Genomic DNA, 19027 nt, shown 5'->3' on the forward strand with positions numbered 1-19027 from the left:
TTTGCCACAATGAAACGCGTGAACGGTGTCTCCTTTCGCTGCACAGCTCTGTACGCCCATCAATTGAGCATCTTAACGGTGCAGAGCAACCTAACCTGGGCGGACGGAGAATGGCGAGTCCAGCATCCAATTGCAGCCCTGCAAAGGGTTCAGAGGAGGCGGGACGACAGCGTTCGACCTCACCGCTACTTGGCACTAGTGTGATCCACCATCCAATGGATGAACGCGAAGCCCGAAACTTGTTAAGCTTTTTCTATTGTGCCCTTTCCCCCCCGCAGGATTCAAGGCCCCGTGCGACTTTGATCAACAATGATTAATCGTTTTTCAGGTAAAGGAGACACAACTCAAGAAAGTAAGATACTGCCATTTGGATCATTGATCGAAATACCGTCTGTGCACAGAAAACACTCGTTTTGTGTCAGTGTTGGGCTCGCACATCTAAACAGTTCATTCTTAAAATAAATGGCTTCCAGGAATAATCATTCCTCATAGCAGCTCGCTCTACATCACACCGTGGAATTCATAGATAATGTATTTAATATTTGTATTTGCCCGCCATAAACTGAATTGCAAAACTGAAAAAAAACGGACTGGTTTGCCAGTCTTCTCATTCTAAGAGCACTTGTGTCAGAGGTAATGGTAATAAAGGTAATAAAGTCCGTATAATTAAGAAAACCTCCAGTCTGATACTTAAAGTGAAGGTGACGACATTATTCTGTCTATTTCTCCATTCAATTTGACTGAAATATCATTCCTTAAATTGGCTTTGCAGTTCATTGCACAGCTAGTTACAAACGTGCATCGTGTGTGTGTGTGTGTGTGTGTGTGTGTGTGTGTGTGTGTGTGTGTGTGTGTGTGGTGACACCCTGCAGACGCACACAGGACACGCGCTTTACTGCCACCGTCTGGTCAAAGATAAAAGAGCAATGACTTCACTCGGCTACATTAAAGAGTGTTCTTCACTTTATCATCGAAGCAAAGTTGGTTCTGTTTCAGTCTTATGAGATACAAATAACTAGTTTAGAGGTAAGTTTATTTGCCTTTATATTCCACCTCACCATCCACAAAACTACCATTCAGTCATATTCAAACGTCTGATAAAGGGCTTGTATTTAAAAACCTTGGGAGAGGAGGGGGGGATTCAGATATTTAAAACCTCTGCTCAGTTTGATGTTGGGTAGGGGTCCACAAACCACTGGGATAATAGGTGTTTCATAAATACCAATATAATCGTTTTTAATTTGGAATGTGCTCACATGGAACGAGTGAAAAATCAAAGTATACTCAAATAAAGTACAAAAAAAAACATATGCATGCATAGTATTTTTTTTAAACTGCTGTTGATGTATACTACTCTCCCACAATCCAATGCACAAGAGAAATGATAAAGCTGCTCACACTGCTGGAAAAAACTAAACTAATTATGGAGGGCGGTGACACGATTACATTTTGAAAAACCTTTTAATTTCCCTTTGTTAAGTTTAACTGGGATTCTGAAGACGCAGTTTGATTAATGTCTGGCAGTGTAAGCATTGTGTAATTGTCTGTCAGTATAACATGGTATTAGTATGCTGATATCTTGTTCACAAATGGACATCTCTCTCTACATCTAGAGAGATGTATATCGAAACATATCGTACTGTTTACAGTTAGTATGTGGTATGTAGAAATGGGATACTGAGAATAATAAAGCTATAAATTGTCACAGTGACATCAAATTTAACAAAAGATTGAGGAAGATGTCAGTCAAGCACAGCCTGTATACACCCACACAGCCCTGAGTGAGAAGATGTCTCATCAGCCAGATTGAGTTAAAATACCTGTGAGCCATGTGTGCGTGTGGGGGCTTTAATATAAAATGCAAGAAAAGAGGGGGGAAAAAAACCATGTAATGTATCATTCCCTATTGGATGACATGCATCAAACATGTGGTTTATCCCCAGTTTAATACAAGTCCAATCATCCAGCTGTAGCTCTGATAAGCTATTGATGCCATTATGAATCTAGATGAAGGATATAAGGCACACAACCTGGCCCGTAAGAATATGACCTCAATTTAGTTTGTCCCAGCTGTGCCTCCTGAATCAGCCGGACCACAAACCGTAATCCTCTGTCTCCCTGGATTAATAATGTAATCTTCAGAGCAAACACTGAGCGTAAATTAAAAGCTTAGGTATTCATCTGGGTCTTATTGAAACGAGTACCTCGCGAATCACCTCAGCCAAGCATCATTTAGGCTGAAACAAAAACTTCAAAGGCGTTCACCTTGCTAGGGCTGTTGCAGGCACAACTGAAGGTATTTCATCACGCACCTGATTTTTGAAAGTCATCCAAAGTGGCTAATAAAACAGTTTCATGTACCGTTTCTTTTTCCTTCTCTCTCTCTCTCTTGGCGGCAGGACATTATCGTGGGCATTTTTTAGGTCCTGGTTCTATTCTTCTTTACGTTTGATCCGACTTGTTGTTGTCAGACTGAAGACAAAAACAAGTCTATTTTCTACTAAGTGTACCTGATATTCTTTCTGTCTGCTCCTCTGTTATTTCTGTTTCATCCAAGGGCAGGCAAGCATCCAATGCACAGCAAGGGACCTGAGCGCGTTTAACTCGCATTAAAGCTTGACAAAAAGCTTCACACACTGCATATGGATCCATTTATTGGAGTGAGTAACACGGGGAGAGAGAAACTGGCTAAGAGAACGCTTTTATATTCTCTGAAACACTCACATTCAGGTGCACCTGCCTTTTTCAGTTAAAAAAAGTGAACTCATGCTATTTTCTCTCTCTGCCTCCTCTCTCTCGTTCATGCCTCCAGAAACATTTGGCACCTGCTAGGCACCACCCTCCAGGGATGTCCACGCTTGGATGAGTCCAGGAGGAGGTGGTGTGCAGTGGAAGGATATGGACAGAGAGGGTGTTGTTCAAGGTGGGGACTGACAGAGCTATAGGGGAGCTGCTCTCCTCCGGGGTGTTACAGAGACCGAGCCCGCAGGGAGGAGTGAATGCCCAGCTGGCTATGACAGGCGTCAAAGTGTGGCACCGAAGTTGTGATGCCACCGACCGCAGCCGAGGGGAGGAGGCCTCGCTAGGGACTCAGTATGCAGAGAGCATCATCTCACAGTGTGATGTTTGCATTTTGAACAGCGATGTGATGCAGACGAGTGAGATGGGAGAAGCTGGCCTCAAATCGAGGCTGCCCTTTCTTCAATATACAAATCATCTGATAAAACACTTGCAGCTTGTTAAAATTTATCTCCCGTTACTAATCCAACACCCACTTGTCCGTCTTTATCTACCGCTGCCCCGATGTCTGTCTGTCCCTCAGCCTTCCTCTCCTTCAGTCTCTCCACAAGCATCCCTCCTCCAGCCTTCCTCTTTCCCGGGCAGCACAGCAAGCAGCTCACAGGCTTTGACGAGAGGTCTGAGCTAAAATGTCACGGATTAAGGGGTTTTTGCCTCCTGCATCCCGCCGGATCAGTTCTGCCTGCCCTCTGTGGCCGGAGCCTCCTCCTTCCCAAACAGGTGTGGAGTGACATTTTCTTTCTGCTCTGCCGTGCCCTATCGGATTTCCTTCTGGGGAAATAGCATTCCTCCATGTTTAGAGATGAGTAAGGAAGGAAACGGGTGATTGGGAGAGGTAAAGTGAAGGGATTAGGAGGAATGAGGTGATCAGGTGAGAGGAGATGATACTTGAGGGGGAGAGAAGAAATGGGAAATTGTGTTTTCTAATTTTGGTTTATGGTAATATTGCTAGTACAGTCGTCCAAATTTATATTCCTCGCCAACAAATGCAAACACAAAGTAATGGTTTCATAAGTGATAGTTTCTGAAGTTAAAAGTTTGAAAAGTTGACTTTAATCATTTCTACATTCAGCCCTCGCCCAGCATCACACACACACGCACACACATACCAATGACAGACACATGCACTCTTCTGCAGCTGTTTCCTCCAAATACGCTTAGACAGATCTGAAAATTAGATCTCTCCAGAGATGTGCAGTTCAGACGGAGCGTTTAACATCACATAGCTACAGCTGCTGCCATATTAACAGCATTCTGCGGTGTTTCCTCTGACTGGGTCAGCCAAAACTTTTGAGCATCAATCCAACAAACTCCCGCTAGTCCACCCCTAAGCTTTGCCCCGCAGACCTGAAGCCATTGGAATCCTTCATTCCTCGAAGATCTTGTCAGCGGTGTTGTTGTGCATTGCCATAGTGAATTACAGATTAAGCTACATTCCCATCTGAATAGGTGAAGTGTCAACAGTAAACAACACAGCAACAGTACAAAATAGCTCTGCTGCCAGTGTTATATTGGCTGTAATCATGTAAAAATGTGGCTTGTGGAGTTATAACGTGTTTGTTCCGATACTGTCAAAAGGACGTGCGCAGCATCAAAAGACATCACGCATATGTTTTTTGTTGACAATCGTAAGGCCTTTTTCCTCAAAGCACAGATTGTCTTGATCATGAAGCTACAGAAGAAGCTCAAAGAACTGAGAGTGCAGTGACTATTGTAGAGTTAGAAACCGTCTTTCATCAGGAGTGAATATCCATGCTTGGCCTCTTTCTCAGATTGAGCGCTGACAGAAAAATATATATATAAAATTCTAACAACTCATTCATTATGTTTTGTGCTGTGAGTATGAATGTGCTAAGAGAGAAATCTAGGTCATTTCTTCATCATTAGTATGCCAGCCAGGTGTAGTGCAAAGAGGATTAGAGGGAAGTAATGCTGATGGGGCTCTCAATGTCTATCTCCTCTCTCTCTCTCTCTCTCTCTCTCTCTCTCTCTCTCTCTCTCTCTCTCTCTCTCTCTCTCTCTCTCTCTCTCTCTTTCTCTCAAACCAAACAATCACACTTAAGTGCTACCTGCTGTCACCTCAAAGAGCATATCCATGACAAGTAGCCCAGACTTATAATAAAACATCCATGAATTACCCTCCTCAATGATGAGCTGGTTCCAAGCGCATCAAACAAGGACTATTTCCTAAATTTCGATTTTCGACATAATGTGAGATCATAAAAGCCAGGGCCAGAACATTTAGTCAACAGGTAGTGTACATGGGTGCTTGAAGTGTCTCCCCTGTGACTGCTCCTCCAAACACCAGAGTAGTGGTGTACAATTCATCTAATGTGCAAGCATGAGCAGCAGTCATCTTCTAAATGAGGAAAAGCTGGAGTAGTTTCCTATGAAGTTGATTGAGAGCAAGGAAGAATTCAACATCAAGGGTGGAACTACAGAAAGCCCAATATACTATGCTTTTATTTTGTTTAGTATTATTTGGGACTACAGATGAAAAATAGCCTCTTAGCTAACTCTGGCACATTTACAGGAATGTTTTATTAAAGTGCACTGTACCCAAATAAACCAATAAATACAATTCATGTTGCTACTCTGGTCTCTTTTTTCCTAAATAATGGTGTCTTGTCAGCCTGTTTGGGCTGGGCATAGTATTTATCCATGACAATAATAATCAAATCAAATAAGAAAAAAAATACTATAGCATATATTCTTTCTAGACATTTAAGTGTTAATTTAAGTCACATTTGATAAAATAAAATAAACTTACCAAGACAAGTTGACAGATTTTTAGCTGAGACAGGTCTTTAGAGACTTCCTAAATGTTAGGTGAATAACTAATGTAGCCCCGCTGTAATCCTGCATAGCTCCAGTTTATTCCGGTCCTGAAGCTTCATTTGTGTTTTCACATCATGCTCCTGGACGTTTGGGAGAGCAGAAAAACGTTTTTCTCCCTGTTTGAAATGATCATACATGCCATCTTCTTTACGTTACTCACTCAATTCAGCTACAACATTGGCTGAAAGTTGAATGACTGTCCCTGAACTCGACATCTAAGTAAACTGTCAAACCGCATTTACCTGCAGGGAGGGAGACTCTAATGTGGCTGACCAGGTAGCAGAGCTAGCACAAGCTAACTCGTTAGCATGTCAAGAAGTTCCCCCGCTGAGAAGCTGAGCTGTTGATGAAGCTATTTGAATGATTGACACAATCTGTTATTTGAAGACGACTAACCTTTTGACAATATACAATTATTTTCTTTGCTGCTACCATTATTATCAGCTATTTATGATCATTTAGCTTGGTTAGTAAGATGGTCAGGTCAAACAAAGCCTGATAAGTTAATTGTAACACATACGTCAAATGTTTGATTATCATTAATTAATATGCAACCATTTAACCACAAAATATTGTGATGTGCAATATTTGCTGACAAAAAGTGTTTTTAATTGTATCGCCCAATTAATTTAAAACACAATATGCTATTGTACTAGGTCCTAGATTCTATAATATTCATTTCTTTATTACTTGTATTATTAACATTACATGAATGAGTAAATGATTATCACATAATGAAACAAATAATCATTTGATTAATAGATAAAATATAGAGTTTTACCATGACATTTTGAAAATGTCAAATACAGTTTTGAAACTCAGCCATATTCATTTTTCTCCTGATTGACTGAATGGCAAAGAGATGACAGCCAATCATATATCGGCTTTGCTCTGTTTGACTTGATTCACAGGTAAATACTTTGAGGTGAAAAGTGGTGTTATCAAAATAGTCCTTTAACATAAATTATATATTAAACACATTTCACAATGAGCTTAAATTTAAAGAAAATATTGGCCTGTGTCACAATGGTTATATAGTTATTTTACATATTCTGTCTGTTATTTACATTACACATATTTAATTATTACTGGAGATTTTGTCTGTGATTACTAATGATAACTAATAGGGTTACTTTTATGGTTCACCATGGTTCACCAAGAGGTTGTCCTGTTAATGCTCTATCTTGATAACCACAATGGTTCAGTGCTTGACAAGCTCACAACAGATCTATCTATCTATCTATCTATCTATCTATCTCTCTCTCTCTATATATATATATATATATATATATATATATATATATATATATATATATATATATATATATATATATATATAGATAGATAGATATATATAGATAGATATAGATCTATCTATCTATATATATATATCTGTATATACGCCTCGAACATCCTGAGGGGCACTGAAGAGGCAGTACACACTACAAGGTTAACAGACCAGCAGAGAATGATAATACTGTACGTTATTGTTTTAAATTTAATGCAACTTGCATTTTGAATGAACCTATAAGACCTCTGACACTGATGCAGGAGATGCACATCAGAGAACTAACATGACCTGTGGGAAATATTAGCATGATGTATCGGCCCACCCCAGGACAGCCTGGCCTAGCATACCCAGGACAGATCTGAGCCTTATTTGTCCAGAGACAGGACACAGCTGGTGTTTAAGCCGAGTGCTCCAGCTTTGGCTCATCCACCAAAAAGGAACCAAGAAAGCAGCGGAGGCCGAGCTGGCAGGAACCCAGTGAGAGGGGAGCAGTGTGTGGATTAAGAAGATCATAAGGGCTGGAAGGAGTTGAACCACAAACCTGGGGCACAGACTAAATCTGCGAGGAAGTAAAGGCTTTGCTGTAACAAGTAAGTTTGGTTGGCTGTGTGTGTTTTGGTTTTTCTGGAATAACAGAGCCAAGGGGAGAGTAGAAAAAAATAAATCTTTTTGCAATTTACCATGCTGTGAGAAAGAGAGAGAGAGAGAGAGAGAGAGAGAGAGAGAGAGAGAGAGAGAGAGAGAGAGAGAGAGAGAGATCAAGAACACTGAACAAAGAGGCGGGGATGTAGGAAGGAAAAAGAGATGTTCTTGTGTTCCACTTACAGTGAGACAGCAACCTGTTCAGCACTTTGCAGCTTCCAGTCACTTGCTACTCTTTTAGACTGTAGATTTATACCATCAAAGAGTTTGCTGTGGCCGCATAAAAATAACTTCCTTCGGTAGGTATCAAAGCTTACGGAGCTAATTAGCTCACTCACCCCAACATGTAGTGTATTTGCTGCAGGAAGCTAAATTCCCTTTTCCCATTCAGAGACTAATCTTGTGGTTAATTGTTCCTTTGGCTTGTGAAGTCACATTTACATGCTAAAACCGGGCTCTGGCTAAAAGAAAATGCAATTCTATATTTTGATACTGGCTCACAAATATGGACATGATCACTGAGCTTTATGTGTTGTTGTTTCTTTGAGTATTGAAATGTGTACAAACAGTGAGTTCTACATTTCTAATTAGAAGAATAGATGAAGCTTGACACTTGCTTGCACTTGGATTTGAACAGTTGTAATGTGTGTAATCTTCTTCCTACAGCCACTGTTAAAGTGGTTATTATGTGCAGGAAAAGATACACACACACACACCAATACACAAGAGAGGAATCCGAATTCAATGTAGGAGAGGAAGAGCACAGTTCATCAGTGGTACAAACAATGCGTTATCTCACACTGCAGGTGTGTGGATTACCTTTTTAATTGGATCTTTGTACAAGCCTGGCAAAGGCAAAGCACTGTTGTAGTCACTGGTGAAAAGCGTATGATAGAGCAAGGAAAGGGCACGGAGCGAGCAGGGGAAGGGAGGTGAGCTTCAATCATTTTTGGTGCGTGCTTTTTGAAGCACAAACCACAGAGACACAGCCGAGATGTGTGTTCAACACGCACACTTACACACATGCAAGTACACAAACACAGCAGCCCTGAACAACCTCCTGTACAATCTGCAGTACACTGTAAGATTTTAGCTGTATCAGTGTGTGGATTAGAGTGGATGGTTAGGACTGTCCTCTGTCCCTCTGTCCCTCTGTCCCTCAGTCCCTCTGTCCCTCTGGTCCCTTTTATCTACTGGAGGTGATATATCAGAACAAAAAGCTGCTACTCACATCAAGACCCAATCAAACTAGAGGTCAAATGAATATATTTATATATATATATATATATATATATATATATATATATATATATATATATATATATATATATATGTATCTCTAATTGTGTCTGTCACAACAAGGCACACATCGGCACCACCCATCTTCATCATGGCAGCAGAGCTTCTTCAGGCCACTGGGGGCAGAGCGGAGCAGATGGAACAGCATATGGGTCGAGTGAGGCAGATGTCAGACATGCAGATGTCCTCCTCATCCACCTCCTCCACCTTTACCTCCTCCATGAGCTCCCCCAAGCTAAGAAAAAGTTGTTCAGGCCTTGTCGAGGACCTTGGAAGGTAGGGATTGTCCACCAAGATCATCTGCTCCCGATCTGCCATGCTGTCTAATATATCTTTTTTATTTACAAGACGTGGCATAAAGGAGCATCTGTTAGAGTCATTATTACAATGAGCAAAAGTGGCATAATTGATGAACATCAGATGGTTAAATTGGCAGCTTTAACTGACAAATCTTACCTGTCCCACTGTGCAGAACATTGTCTTTTCCTGCTTAAACCTCAGAGCACATTGGGGAATAAATTATGTCAGGCTGCCATTTTAAGCTCCTGGCCAAATGCACACCAACAATAAAGCTAATTAACCACATTATTTCTGTGCTATAGTGTGAAAACCAAACATTTAAAGTCCTAATGATAATTTGCATCATGTGCATGTGAGGCAGCTCTAGCACAGTTTGCCTGTTTGTACATGATTATGATGTGGATGTCCTTCATGTTCCCTCAGAGCACTCTAGGGTCCAGCGTAAGACCTCCGCTGTGGTGGAGTCCTTCAGCCAGGTACAGAAATCCTCCCAGAGCCCCGAGGGAGAGCCTGTCCCAGATTTTGAGGAGAAGCAGAGGCCCGTCACTGCCCAAGAGGGTGAGGTGAACCGACCCGCCTGAAATTTCAAGAAACGTCCTTTGTTTCCCCTAATATCTTTCTTCATATTGCATTATAAACAACTGTGGGCCCTTGAGACTATGGGAGGTAATTTTAGATCCTTACCCATAGTTTGCCTAGAAACTCCAGATGACACAAGCTAAACTCCACTGAGTAAAAGTTTGCTGCTATGTGTAAACTTTAGACAACAACTTGACTCTCTGGGTGGAGGCACTGTTAATCCACTCGGATCAAAGTCCTGACAAAGACCTCACAAAGCAATGCTGTGATAGAGTTTGTGTGATGGTTGTGAGCTCCACAGAGAAAAAAAAAACATCTGCTGCCTTTGCTGAATACTAGTGCCTGTTCTGTAAAAACTGTAGGTGTTTGAGCCTCACTCAACCTGACTCTACCTGTGAATTATAGATTAGGAGGCCTAAATAGTCACAATATACAGAAGGCTGTGGAGTTGCCATATAATTTGCATTCATTGACTGACTTTAAACTCACTGGAAAACAGGAAAAGGCAAGATAGGGTCAATTGACTGGATGTATGTTATTCTCATCGCTGCAGTTGGATTTAATGTTACGTTTGTTAACAATAATTGATAATGCAGAAAAGAGAGGAGCAACGGTAAGTACTCTGCAGCTCAGTATTGTCATACAGATAACATGCATTCATCTGATCTGTCATTCATAGGTGACAATGCTGTGTTCAAGGCCAAGGTGACGGGGAATCCCCAGCCCAGTGTTAACTGGGAATGAGCCAGCGGGAGCCCACTGTCTGATGCGACTGAATCTTTCTATGACGACATAAATAATCAGCATATCCTCAAGGTTTGTCACTTCAACTACGCAGCTTACAGTGTTCCTGTCATCTCACTGACACTATTTGAAAACAAACCCAAGATATTTATTAAAGACGATATTGGTTCTGATACAACTGAGGTTTGTGATGAGTAAGATCTACAGTATATTGAGTTTCTTTAACTTTCTGTTGGTATATCAAAATGTTGAACCATTTGGTTTTCCTCCACTGCGTAGTGAATAGAACGCCATAAGTTACATGTGTATAATCAATAACACCAAATAAAATACGATGACAGACATTCAAAGTTCATTTTGAAAACCATAATAAATGCTTTGAATGTAAAAAAAGAAGAAATTGGGTACAGCCCATCAGTCCCGCTCTCACATGCTCTATGTGAATGTTTTGCATCCCAAATCATGTTTTAAAAATAAATTTGATTTAATATAACTTCCTGCAATAATATATATGATTGAGTATATGTTTTTACACATCATACATTCTATCTATATTTTAGCATTTCATAATCCTGTCATTGAGTCATTTTCACTCATGCTTTGTGTGTAATTCATTCTTAAATCATACCTGCTTACTGCAGGTGTGAAGTGACCGTGTCGATAAATAAATAAAAAACAATAAATAAGCTCTAATGATTCTGATTAGAAGAGACTGATCAGTCAGGAATAGGTAGTGTTAAATATGAATAGCTATTTACAGTCTATAATAATTCACTACATGTTTACAGTCGGGTAGGCAATAATTAAGATCAGTGTATCTGATGGTATCAAGGCATTTCAATGTACCAGAGGCCTCCAAATGTGGGCTTTTACAGCCAAGACTTTTCTCTGGGGTGGGGTGGAGTGGGGTGGAGGGGGGTGGGGGGTATTTGCCAAGATACAGTATATAGTCAAAATACATTCCTTTAAAAGGTGAATGTGGCCATACAGAGCTCTGTACTCCAGTAAGCCGAGGGACTTTGCCATCTTGGTTCTGTCAACGGAACACCATGCATCATGAGGAAAAGTAGATAGAAAAAAACTCTCCCTGATCCTTTTATCTATAACCACTCTGGAGTGGATTTAGCGCTTTCTCTGTACCAGCCGGGGAGCTTAAGTGAAGCTTAAATAGCTATTATAAAGCAATTAACTTGTGGGTGCTGACATATGCATCTCCCCTTGCCATCTGTTTCTTTGGTGAGGGATGACTGTTAAGTTGAGGCGCTAAATGTTTACTGGGTGTTCCCAGCATGGCACTGCCTCCTTCTGCACCACATAAGTATTGCAGTGGGACTTAAAGTCACTGGACGATGTAATGACAGTATGATAGTTTTAGTCTTATAGTAAGTGACAAGCAAGGCCATTTTCATTCATTTTAAGTAACCTGTAATGAATTTCCTCCACTTCAGATCAAAAATCTGACCCTGGAGGATGCTGATGTCTACAAGTGCATTGCCTCCTATAAGCACGGAGAAGCCATTTACTCCATATTGCTCATTGTTACAGAAAGTGAGTTTATTTCCCATCTTACATTGTGTGAACCTTTCTCAGTCCTGATAGTTATTTAGAAGCTTTCAGCTTAGTTTATGTGCTGCTTTCACTCGGTGCCGCAGGTTAAGATGCTCTGTCTTTTGTTTATAGATCCAGCGTTGGATTTCAAAAAGATGCTGAAGAAACGGTAGGAACACAAGCCTGTTGTCTAATACTTTCCCTGACACTCACAATACCTGTCATGGTGTGATGGAGCTTTCTCTGATCCACCCCCAGTTCCTTTTTTTTGCATGCATGCATGCATGCATCCAGAAATATCTACAGGATGAGATCTAAAGAGCTGCTATGTGTACCAGTGTTGCCGCAGGAGCTGAGGAAGATGCTTTTGAGTTGTCAATGCACATATGCATACTGTCAGACATAATGTCTGACATACATACATGTGATGCATACACACACACACACACACACACACACACACACACACACACACACACACACAAGCCTGGCATACACTTTTGAACAATTGCTTCTTCTTTGTGCAGCAGCATAGAGAAGCGAGAGGAGAAGAGTCCACCTACAGAGGAGGAGATGCTGAAGATCCTGGCTGGAGCTGACAAGAGGGACTACGAGAGGATCTGCGCCGAGCACGGCTTCACCGACTTCAGAGGCATCCTCAAGAAGCTGAAGGAGATGAAGAAGAAAGTGAAGGTGGAGGTGGGCCCGTCACACAGAGAGCTTGTTCGCACACCACAGGATCACATAAGGAAGAACAGGTTTTGGGAGCGATATGAAGAATAGCTTAAAATAGAGCAGAATGGAAAAGGGGACTAGTGTAATGTCACACAGCACAGCCATGGCAACAAAGGTATGTCACATAGCAACACTCATGTTGACTAATGTGAAGATGCGGAACAAATGACACTTTTTATGGTTTGTTTGTAAGTGTTTAATCTTATGATATTTTCCAGATGGTACGCGTGCTGAAGCCCCTGGAGGACATCACTGCCACAGCTGGCACCAGCATCGTCTTTGACACCATCCTGGAACTGAAGGATCCAAACATCAGGATGCAGTAGTTTCTGGTAAAAAAAACAAAAACAATGTGTCTGCCTGTTGTGTTTCAAAGTTATACACGGGTGTCTCAGTTACATAAGACACTTCCCTGAGTTCCCCCCTCGTCTATGCATTTTGTTTACGATTCAGGGCGCAGAGCTGCTGCGGATCCCGTTCTCTCGTGGGAAATATGAAGTGAAACAGATGGGAACCAAGCACATGCTGCGCATTTCTGGCGTGGGCCTCAGTGACACGGGCACCTACACTCTGCAGGTGGCAGACAAGAGACTGTCAGCCAGGCTTAGCGTCATAGGCAAGTGCAGAATGGGACTCCAGTCCTTCCACTGCTCATGACACTCTAAGTGTCACTTTCTCTTTTTATTCACTTGTTTTATAGTGTTTGACAGACAGGGAAACTTCTTCTGTGCGCAGAATTAGCAATGTGCATGACTGTTTTTGCTTAGCTATGTAGACTCGTATTCCCTCCATTTATAGTCAGTACCTTTATCCGTTTCTCATTCCTAATTTAATCTACAGGACAACAAATAGACAAAATTACTCTTTCCCTTTTTTTGGACCAGTCACATATGTTTTTGTCTCTCAGGGACAAACATGATTTCGTCTATGCACTTTAAATTATGCGATTAGAGCGCCATTTTCTCTGCTATTTCTTTTTCAGATGAACCTCTGAAATTCCTGTCAGACTTCAAGCCCAAGAAAGTGACGGAGCGCCAGATGGCCACGTTCGAGGTCCGTCTCTCCAAGAAGACCGATGCAGCACTCATCTGAAAGGTTTGTATGTGTCTCAAAAAGACACACCGAAGGACTTAAATACACTTTCACATAAGCACATAATATCCCATCTAGGATGAGGTTTAAGAATGTGTTTTTGGCATCTAGGAAATTAAACAAACAACTGACAACATTCTAGGTAAACATGAACACCGTGGAAATGCACATGATTGAAAGGGAATATGGAAATAGTTTTCCCGAAAGTGTCTTTTATTTTGGCAGGTAAAGGGAAAGGAAGTAAAAAGAGATGAAAAGTTTGACGTGTCCTTGTCTGAGTATGGGCTGACCTACACTTTGAAGATTAAGGATGTGAAAGTCAGTGACACTGGAGACTACACCATCAGCATCGGAGACGTCACTGCCACCGCTCCACTTTTAATTGAACGTACGGATAACAGTATTCCACAGGCTTTACCCGCATTAAAAACTTTTTTTTGTTATGCTTAGTTATGTTTTGTTTTCCCCAAAAGGGCTGTGACTTACTGTTTTAGTGGGACTAGCATTTCTAAGAATACAAACATCCCCCTTTAGACTCAGTGGAGATGAGCAGTTACTGTCTTATTTTCCTCCCCTGAGATTAGATGCTTCGTTCCTTCATAGCGATGCTAAACAACATCATCTTCCCTCTATCATCCAAATGAAGACGTATGGGTTGCATAATAAATCCTCCCTCCTAGTGCTGAGTTGAAAGAAAGCCAACCAAATCCCTCCTCACAACAAGCTCATTTATTACGGCTGTGTCTAACAAGATGCTTACTTGCCCAAGGTGCAAGCTGGGGCATGTAAATATCTTCACAAGGACGTGTGGCTGTCCTTTGGGGTTGCAGGAACAGAAGCATAGTAATTGAGGTGGTGTTAATTACAGTTATTCATGAGAAGTCTCTGTATTTCTTCTTTTTTAACTTAAAGTATATAATGAAGGTCTGACATACGTGAAGGACTGAATATAAAGAAGAAACCTAATACGTGGATAGAGAATTCAATTCTCTTCACCCTGTAATCCTGTTTTACCATTTTTTAATGTGGTTAACCCTTTGTTTATAGTACAGAAATTGCTTTGAAAGTTAAGCATGCTACTAAAAGGTCAAATAAACCCTGAAGTGACTCCCTTTCTTTTGTCTATTTTACATTTATCCAGGGATTCCCATCAAGTTCACCAGCCACTTTAAGAACATCCGCGTGCAGGAGAGAGGCCAGGCCCGCCTGGAGTGTGAGATGAGCTCCAAGGACGGATGTGATTTCACAGCGAGTCATCGCTACATCTTCATGCGCGACGGAAAGAGGACAGAGGTGATCATCGAGGACTGTGAGCTGGAGGACGAGGGAGAGTACTCGGTCATCTGCACTCAGGACAACGATGCTCACGAATACGTCACTTCTGCCTACCTGACCGTGGATGGTAATGAGTTCTTTTTATTTTTTTTTAATCAGTGTTTAAGGTCAAACATTTGGAACATTACTGAATAATACACAAGACTCAAAATAAGCATCTTTTGCCAGAGCGTTTTGCCTCCCTGAAGAGTGGTACGTCAGATGCTCAGTGTCCCACAGGCTCCCCTGCAGAGCTGTGTGTTGTCCTTGATGATGAGAAGGTGGACGGAGTGTGGCTGAAAGATGGAGCGGAGGTAAGAGACAACACCAGACCGGATGAAAGAGTCTCCTTGTTAGTCCTCTAATGCCCCCTTCTTCTATCAGATAATGTGGCAGATCTTTTTGTTCTTTCACTCTCATACAGTAAATGTCATGCAAACACTTTGCAGTGGTATATTTCTAGTTATGGCAAAGTTGTCCGTCCACCACTTTGGTCCATGTGGAAATATCTCAACATCTACTGTATAGTTTGGCACAAAATTCTGTGAAGACATCAGTGGTTCCCAGGATTAATCCTAATAGATTTGGTGATCCCCTAGCCTTTCCTTTATTTTTATTTTTTTTTATTTTTGTGAAATGTCTCGACAACAATGGGATGGACTGATAGAGTTCCACAGAATTTGGTACAGATGCCCACGGTGCCCAGAGGATGAATCATAAAGCCAATCCTAATGGGTGCCATAGTCAAAAAGCTTGAAACCTTTGATATCATCACCACTGTAATAAAGTCAGTTCTATTGCCCACACACACAATTCTCTTTTTTTCATAAACACATCATTTGCGTGTGACATTGACAGATGTCGGAGCTGAGGGGGGTTCAGCTGGTCAAACAAGGAGCCGTTCACAAGCTGATCTTCTCTGGTGTGACTGATGCTCATGAGGGAAAGTACACCTTCAGAGCCAAGGGGCTGAGAGCGAAGCTGTGCTCACTATTGCAGGTGTGTGTGTTTGTATTTGTACTTGACATTTCAGTATGTATTCACAGGTGGCAAAGAGACTAATTAGAAGAAGCTTCCTGCCACTGTCGTGGAAACAAACCCTGTGTTCATATTTGAATCCAGACAGTCTTTTTTTTATACTACCGCTAGGAGGCGACAATGTCAGACATTTTCAAATGCTTCACACTAAAGCTAACCAAACCAAATACTCAAAATAATGAGATAAAACCCACATACAAATCACAGCCCAAACTATATTAACCCTGTTTCGCAGACCCTCCAGAAATTGATTCCTCTGTGCTGGACTGGTTGGGGGCCCGACCTGTGACTGTGAAGGCAGGACAGACAGCCACCTTTAAGATCCTCTTCAAAGGCAAACCGCCTCCCAAGATCACTTGGTACAAGGACGGCGCGGAGGCTATGGAGAATGAGAGGACCAAGGTGGAGAGGACAGCTGAGGGCACCTCACTGGTGCTCAGCAGGTGGGTGAGCAGAGAAAGGTGTCATCCACTCAGATGTTATATGATCTTTGCAAAAGGTCACACACAAATTGAAATACACCGATGTGTATGCCTGATTACTAGATGTGTGCGAGTCTGAAGAGTGACTGTGGCACCGCCGTTGCCAACCTGCACCTCAATGTGATCGGTGGGTGACGACACATATTTGTCATTCAAAAATAAAAGCAGATTTCTTTCATGCAGATTTGAAATACTTAATGCATGTTTTGCAGCATTCCCCAGACCATCCTAAGCCTCCTCAAGGGAAAGCAGAGTTCCCCGAGCTATCAGGAAAGTGCCTCAAGATGAAGCGGAAAGCTCCACGGGACAATGGGGGTAAGCAAGTGACCTGCTTTGTGATTGAGCGGCATGTGACGGGTAAGAAGTCCTAGAACAGGGTTGGCGAAGTAGACAGCAGCGCCACCATCTTCAGCGATGACAAGGTGGAGGAGGGCCAGGCGTACCAGTGTCGCATCAGGGCTGTCAACGTGGAATGAATGAGCGAACCTCTCGAGACAGAAGAGGTGCGCGCTGGGGAGCCTGTAGGTGAGAGCTCATTCAAAGTCATGTCTCAAAACGTTGAGGTGTCTGTGCAAAAGAAAGTTAGAGAGTGGTTCTAGGGGTCCAGAGGCGGCCCCTGTAATTACAATCATTGCTCTTGTTATTGTTAAAGTCTTCTTCAAACTCACCTTCTTTAAGAGCTCCCATTTCTTCATACCTTGCATTTGACCACACTTCCTCTGTTTGAATCCACCTACTCAGAGCCCCCAGACACAGCATCCCAGCCCCAGGTCTCTAACATAACCAAGGACACCGTGACAGTGAGCTGGACCCCTCCGGCCCACAACGGGTGAGCCCCAGTTATGGGCTACGTCCTGGAGAGGAGGAAGAAGGGGAGTAACATGTGGTTACAGGTCAATAAGGGGCTGCTCACAGGTCAGACTACCAAGCTGTCATGTCTTGTTACCATATCCAGTTGCTATGTATTCGACATAGTCTCACTTTGTTTACACATTTATAGCATTCCTGAGTAACGATACAAGTATCAAATCAAGTCATATACATCAAACCTGCATCTCATACATCCTTTATTTTTGGTTTCATGAATTGAATTTGTATTATTGTTTTTAGATACAAAATTCATGGTGGAAGGGCTGCTGGATGATGTGGAGTATGAGTTCAGAGTCACCAGTATAAACAGGGCTGGAGCAGGCAGCCCCAGCACCATTTCTAATGCTGTCCTGGCCAAAGACCCAATAAGTGAGTCCTCCACTGCCTCACATCTTCTTTCCTTCCTTCCTTCCCTTTCTGTATCCATATGTGTAGACTATATAAACCTATTAAGAAGAAGAAGATCCCCATTGTTGGCACTGCCTTCAGTGTTAGAGGACTTCAGGAGCGGAGGAGGTACCGCTTCCGTATCCGGGCTGTCAATGAAGGAGGGGTGGGGGAGCCCATTGAGCTGTTGAAGGGTGTACTGGCCATGCCTCCACCTGGTAATATGACTGCATTATTTTGGAGCCTTTTTATCTCCACTTAATTTTCTCTTATTATAATTTTTTTGCATTTTTCCCCATACAGTGGCACCCAGGTTTAATCTCAAGGGGAAGCTGAAGAACCAGATGGTGGTACAAGCCGGAACGGCACTTTGCCTTCACCTTTGCTGTTGATCCCCCACCCACCTAAAGTAATAGTAACAATGGTGTTTCCATGCACAGGCCTGCTGGTATAAGGGGGAATCAAAGATATCTGACTGCCCTCAGTTTTGGCAGAGCACAGACAACGGAGTGTGCACCCTGGTCATCCCCACCTGTGGAGCCAAAGATGGTGGAAAATACACACTGGTGCTGGAGAACCCTCTGGGGACGGCCAGGTGCTCCTCCTGCAACCTGGTGATATTTGGTAGGTTTTGAGAGGGAGCGAGGGAGAGGAGTGGAACGATGTTTCAATACCAAAATGTGTTTGCTTTGCACTGACTAATTCTTTATCGCTCTGAATGTGGTGTCTTCCAGATAAGGACGACAAGAGTCTGTTGGAGAGCCTGACCAAGCAGGCAAACAAAGAGAAGCTTATTTTATAAGAAGTCTGCTTCACCCGTCGCCGTGACAGATGCACTTTGATTGACCACTGACCTTATGCTACACGTACTGTCGTCACTAACAATGATTTTAGCTTTTGTTAGATTTTTAGACATTAGATATCTATTAATCAGATTTTTTTAATCATTTTAATTTTAGATTTGAATTGTGTTATTTGGGTGGAAATGCTGTTTTTCCCCCATCTTCCATCTACTAATTACTCCAGCTCTGGTAATGCAACAGATGGCCACTAGATGTCACACTTGCTC

General features: G+C 42.1%; 1 pseudogene; it reads left to right on the forward strand.

The window, feature by feature from the left end:
* Positions 1-8960: 8960 nt before the first annotated feature.
* On the forward strand, positions 8961-18770 carry LOC137880839 (immunoglobulin superfamily member 22-like; annotated as a pseudogene).
* The last annotated feature ends 257 nt before the right edge of the window (positions 18771-19027 follow it).

This window comes from Cebidichthys violaceus, unplaced genomic scaffold (genome assembly GCF_023349555.1).
Source record: "Cebidichthys violaceus isolate CVI_PGR_0920_01 unplaced genomic scaffold, fCebVio1.0.p SCAF_3, whole genome shotgun sequence".
Taxonomy (NCBI): Eukaryota; Metazoa; Chordata; class Actinopteri; order Perciformes; family Stichaeidae; genus Cebidichthys; species Cebidichthys violaceus.